General features: G+C 40.4%; 1 long non-coding RNA gene across 2 annotated transcripts; it reads left to right on the top strand.

The window, feature by feature from the left end:
* The first annotated feature begins 214 nt into the window (after positions 1 to 214).
* LOC129423863 (uncharacterized) lies at positions 215 to 5871 on the top strand. Of its 2 annotated transcripts, none has more exons than XR_008637889.2 (5): positions 215 to 1364; positions 1451 to 1497; positions 1648 to 1698; positions 2031 to 2099; positions 2227 to 5871. It is a non-coding gene; the product is annotated as an uncharacterized lncRNA (long non-coding RNA). The 2 variants fall into 2 exon arrangements; XR_012371295.1 differs by having other exon boundaries at positions 1434 to 1497.
* The last annotated feature ends 375 nt before the right edge of the window (positions 5872 to 6246 follow it).

Raw genomic sequence — 6246 nt, 5'->3', positions numbered from 1 at the left:
GATAGGGACAATGCTCATTGATCAACAGACAAAATAACTTGCTGTAAACAAGCCAGAATTAGCTACAAGTGCTAGTTTCCATCTGTAGTCCCTAGCCAGATCTTAACAGGCACCCTAAAATACAAAAGCGATAAAAAATAAACTTGCTTTTGCGCGATTTTCATTGTAGCAGGGGTTTATTCCTGCTGAAGATTTCTGACTTCAATGACTTATGCTGCGTTCCAGGCAGGCTTTTAAACCCATGAGTTACGACTTCAAAACCACGACTCACGACCCTATGCGTTCCAGGCAGCTTGTAACTCGTGTTTTTACAACCTTCTACCGGTGAAAGTGCACTGGAACGGCAGTCAAACCTGTGACTTCCCACCCGTGAACTCGTACTAGATCGATGTACTCCCAGTTCAGAGTCGTGATTCATGGTTTTGAACTCGTGAGTTATGGGTTACCGGTTGCCTGGAACGCAGCATAAGTAAAACTATCATTGTGTACAATCAAATGTTAGATACTGCAGAAATAAACAATATGTTCACTGTGCTTTTGCCTGCCGAAGTGTTAAAAAAGATAAAAATCTTTGTATCAGTTATCCTTCGCGTTACGTTAAGGATGCGCAGTTTATTTATGAAATGCAACAAGAACATACACGCGGATGACATCAAAGTACTGCGAGAGCGACTCGAAAGATCATGGACAGCATTCTGATTTCAAATCACTCTCGCGGTATTTTAACGTCATCCGTTTGTCAGTTCCTGCAACTCAACATTACGTTGAACACCTTATCAAAAATGATTGAGATGGCCAATCAAATCATAAAAGGCGAGTGCCACTGGCCAATCACGAGGTTTCCTGTTAACGGAAGTCGAGCGGCGGCCAATCAAATTAACCAATAGGCGGGGTTACCGTTGGAGTAGCAGTTACACCGCGCCACAATCATAACGGACACAGATTTCAAAGGCAGCAGGATGAAAGATAACCAGTAAGTACCTGAACTTAAATATTTAAACTTTTCCAATCATAAAAATGTTTTTGTTTAAATGTCTAACAAACGTATTAAGGGATGCAAACGTTTATGTGATTCGTGTGTAACGTAATGTGTGACAATTAACGTTATATTGATATTAAATTAGCTGTTTTCTATCAGGTTAAAAATAACTGTGATCATATTATAATGAAGTAATCGAATTTGGTTATCTGGTCTTCATGATGTTAGAACATTTATATAAAAACATATTTAAAAATGTATTTCTGTAACGTTTAATTTTCTTTTTTGGTGAAATTGTGTCTGTGTTCATCAAGACATAAAGACTCTGGAGTGGGACAAGAGAAGGATGATGGGGTGTATAGCCTATTCCAATAGACACATCAAGGTAATATTGAGGCTCATGTTTGCATCTTTGTGTTTATTTATCAAAAGATTGCTCTATATGGCTAAATAGTCACATTGTGATTTCAGTGAAAGCTGATAAATACAGAGGGCTAGACAGTGGTTTCATTCATTAGGTGAGTAATAACTGACCATATCCTAACATTGCTTTAATTACCTGAATTGCATTGTTGAATACCAAGGAAAATTGTAAAAATACAAATATTTTGAATATATGGAATACTGTGAAATTATTTTCTGTTAATCATCTGCTGTGTTTGCTTCAGGTAAAGAGGTGGGACAATGATGCTGACAGGACAGGAGGAGGTGACATTCAGGTTAGTTACAGTACATCAGGGCCACCATTTAATTTAATGTTAATTTGTTTGCTTCCAAAATCAATACTTGACAAATCTTTAGAATTATATCTGCAAAGCTGAATTTCTCATAGGTGGATAGAGTATGACAGCAATTGTGAAGACCTTAGTCGTGCAGTATATGGTTCTTCTCTCTTTCATTTATATTGATTTGACTTAATTGTCTTGGTAACTAATAATGGGGATATTCCTAATAATATATTTTAAATACATGCTTAGAACATATCTCATTTGCTCTGTATCTAAATGAAAAGTACCTCTTTAAGGTCTAAGCTATGTTTCATTTTATTTAGACATTCAACGCAGACATTTTCATCCAAAGCAACTTGAGGAAGAAAACAGAAGCAGTTCATCCTAAAAAGGTTACTCTTCTATTTCTCTATCTAACTGTTTGTTTTAAAGTATATCACTATGCTTTTAATTACTTTATTATATGGCTTTTGCTTCATAACAATTATTGATTTGCATTTGTTTTCTTTTATATAACAGTGGGCTGCTGTAATGTTTACATCTATGGAAAGAGGAGCCGAGAAGAAAAGAGACACTGGAAAGCAGTACTTCTTGTTGAGGACAATCCTGAATAGGAACACTTTCTCATACACATAGATTATTATTAGTGTTTGATTTTTTTCTTTATGAATTGTATTGTTTTAATTTTTCGTTTTATTTGAAATTACCTAAGTTAGATTCATGCTAATACTTTAACTGGACCTTTTATCTTTGCTGGCTGGCTGTAGAGTTGGATTCACATACACATGAAGTTTCTATAATTAACTAACTTTTAAGTTCAGTTTGGTTTAAACTTGTATTTACCCATGGTAATTCATTTAAATTTCTATTCATGCTAATATATTAATTTCAATGAACTTCTGTATTTGTATATAGGTGGCAATTTGGGCAAACTACGTTTCACACACAAATGTAACTGTCAAAAAGTTTTTTTTTTATTATCAGTTTGTTCTAAACTTTTGTTTGTTTACTAAGGATGAAATTGCTTTGTAATTTAAGTTGTTGGTGTTAGATTCATGCCAATAATGTATTTGAACAAACTAGTATTTTTGTTTATTGCTGGCAGTTTATAGTAGAAGAGTTTTAACACATACAATGTTGTAGTGTTAAATTGACTTGTGTGCTATTGATTAATAAAAAGGCAAACAATTTGAAAGTAATTTTTCGTGTGATTTATTTATTAATATAATTTGGGCAAGATTAGGCTGAGTTATGGCTCAGTTTTGGAAGTTCTGGTTAAATGCTGGTTTTAATTTGGTTGACCTATGGCTGAGAACTGGTACCGATGTTAGAAGGTTTGGGCCAATTATGGGCTATTATATGGCAGGGACATGGGCCAGTTGTGGCTCATGTGTGGCCTTTGTCTGTAATTCAGAACTGGGCCACTGTAGGGCCGTCATTCTTCGTTGTATGTGGGCCGAGGAAAAACTGGTTGTGTGGGCCGGAGCTGGGCCGAAACAAAATTGCTATCTGGGAGGCATGACAAACTTGTTTTTTTACAGCCGCCGCCGCCATTACTCCCTCACGTGTTGATCATGAAAGCAGTAATGCGAGTGATCCTGTGTTTAATTAACTTGCTGTGCGGAGATATAACCTTAGACGCAAGTAAATAAGGATTGTACTGTTTGCAATCGCGTATTTTTTGTACGAATACCAAAAACCGCGTCGATTTCCTGACTCGTGTGTTTGTGTATGTGCGCTTTCCCTCGCGTGAAATGTTTGACGGAAGAACAAAGAAACTCTCGCGTCTGGAGATATTGACACACATACGCAAGTAAATAAGGACTTAGAAGTCATGTTTTGGTGCATTCGGATGAAACAACAAGGAATGGAGAGACTGGATTGTGGATTGCGTATCCATTGACTGCAGGAGGCACAAGTTATGCATATGGATGTCTCTGCTCATTCACTTCAATGGTGTGGGGGTGTGCCGATCTCATCTCATTATAGATAATCAGGTAACATTAGAGAGACGGTCTCTCTCCTACTTCTCATACAGTTTACACCAAATGACAATATATGTTTTCGATCTCACTTACATCATTTAAAAGCTGACATTCCAAGCATTATGTAGACATGTATCTTTTGTTTCTTTGACATCTATTCGTTAAGTTACAGTTAATTTTTCTGACGCGTTTGAGAAAGGACTTCCCTGAGGGAGAGAGAACAAAACGCGCATCATGTTTATTTTCTTAATTTTGCGAAAAGCACAACATTCTGTTTTTATTGGGTGTGGACAGAAAAAAATAGACACTTTAACGTTTTAAATGATGTATAAATCATATCTGTATGTCAAAAATCAGCAGAGTTATCTAAGTCTCTTTGCAGAGTGATTGAAAATTAAAGAGTTTGCGGCGCCCGCGCCGCAGCCGACCCCAGAGTGTTAACAAGGTTCGGGAGGAGCACGATCAGATAATTAACTAATCAAGCACAGGTGCATCTCATTTGGTAATCAGCCAAACACTACATATACAGACATCCTACCACCTCAGTCTTGAGATTGCTTACCAATATACTGCATCATACAGCTATGTCCGAGATCGAGCTTTATCCATCCGACAACGAGCTAGATGCTCCACCTCAAGCCACCGGCATAAAGAAAACCTCCGGTTCAAAGCAAGCAACGGGCTCTAAGGTGTTTCCCTCTACTAGCTCTAAGGGAATCCCGAGCCAACCTGGACCTTCTGCAGAGCCCCACGCCTCAGTTTGCGGGCGGAAGCTCACAAGGCCCGTCGCCCGCACTCCTAAACCACGCAATACCCGTTCACCTCCCCCTTCAAGACAGCCTTCACAATCCCCTACATCATACGGCTTGGCTTCACCATCCATCCCTCCCATTGGAAAATGGACCGTTGTGGGTCTAAGACAAGCTCTCACCAACTCCGAAGTCAAGTTTTCTCGTAAAATGAGCAAAGCTCAACTTTACAGCCTTTACATTTCTATGGGAAATAATTTACCATCATCAAAGAAGGTAACAAAATCTCACAAATCAGAAAAACAACATGTCTTTCTAACATCTCCTTCCAGTTCAAGCTCCGGTTCCTCTCAACCTCAGGACGCAGTAGACCGTCAGCAAGGCTAGACCACGCCTCAGGCTCAGTAATCCTTCTAACTACACGGCCTCCTTCCTTTCAACCAATCACTGCAACAGTTTCAATTCCAGCAAACCAATCAGCTACAGGCATGGTTTCACAAACCTCTGTTTTTTCTCTGGCTGAAAACGCCGACGTGAGGATGCCTCCGCCAGCCGCTCAAACTCAGCCTCTTCTCCCTTTTCCTCCCGCTACCTATTCCTACCAATGGCCAGCAGCTCCTGCTGCGGGTGCCGAAGCAGGGCACCATCAGTCAGCTACAACGCACTGGTCTCCTACCACCTTTCCACTTTCTGTATCATACGGGCTTCTCCAAGCACCAGGGGCTAATCCGTGTGTGAGGCTGCCTCTGCAAACTGCGACGCCCCCCGTATGTCCTCCTTTCCATTCTACATCTTTCTATGGGCTACTCCAAGACCCAGGCGCTGATCCCTGCATGAGGCTCACAATTCATCACGCCCCCTTTCTTTTCCCGAATTCACAATTGCTTTCAGCCGCTACACAGAAATAATCTGGTCCGGTTTTCACCATAGACGGCCCGAACTTAACGATTACCCGACAATTATAGCAGATCTTGCGCTGTCTTATGGCGGAACACATTTTTACACTTACCATAAATTATTGCAGTACGCATTGCCCAGTGGAACCAGTGTCCATATTGGGGTGCCCTGGATTCCAATCTCCACAACAGAGTATTTTTTCAGCTGCAAAAACATCTCATGCGCAGTTTGACGATCAGTAGCTCACTCTACCACCTCATGCCCTCAAACAATCTTGCCATAGCACCCTGCCCAGAACCAAGTGCAATAAAATCCACCATCTATGTCTCTCGCCCAGCAACCACAAATCCAGCACTGGAATTCAGCAGAGAAAATCACCATTTCTCTAACAGCCAGGTGTGCGGAAATCTCAACAGGGGGAAATGCGTGAGACAGCATTGCAAATACCTACATGTCTGCAATTATTGTGGCGAGGCTCATGCCCGTTCCATTTGCCCTGTCATGAGGAATTCTAATAAAAAATAGTAGTTATAGCAGGCCACCACTTGTCAAAATATGATTTATGACCCTGTCAATCAATTTTTGACAGGTAGTACCCGACCAGCTTTTGAGGGACGTTTTTATGGGTTTTCTACCCGGCTGTCCGGAGCTGCGCGTTTTACGACGTGTCAATCAGCGCGTTGTTTTTCCTGTGTGTGTTTTTTGTCATGCGAATGTTTGTCATATTTATTGATGTGAAAAAAGTTTGTTGTTTTGGCTGTCCAGTTTCTGGACTGTCAGTTTTATGACCGGAGCTTCTCTCTCCCCCTCTCACCCCATCAGTTCTCAAACCTGCAGCCCCCAGCGTGTCTCACAGCAGGCGTGTGTTGTGTAAGTGGTTGTTATAAAATAGGCTTGTTTAAAACAGG

The sequence above is a fragment of the Misgurnus anguillicaudatus genome, chromosome 9 (assembly GCF_027580225.2).
Source record: "Misgurnus anguillicaudatus chromosome 9, ASM2758022v2, whole genome shotgun sequence".
In the NCBI taxonomy this organism is placed as follows: domain Eukaryota; kingdom Metazoa; phylum Chordata; class Actinopteri; order Cypriniformes; family Cobitidae; genus Misgurnus; species Misgurnus anguillicaudatus.
Note: the sequence above shows the minus strand (reverse complement) of the source record. Positions and strands in the feature narration are given on the sequence as shown.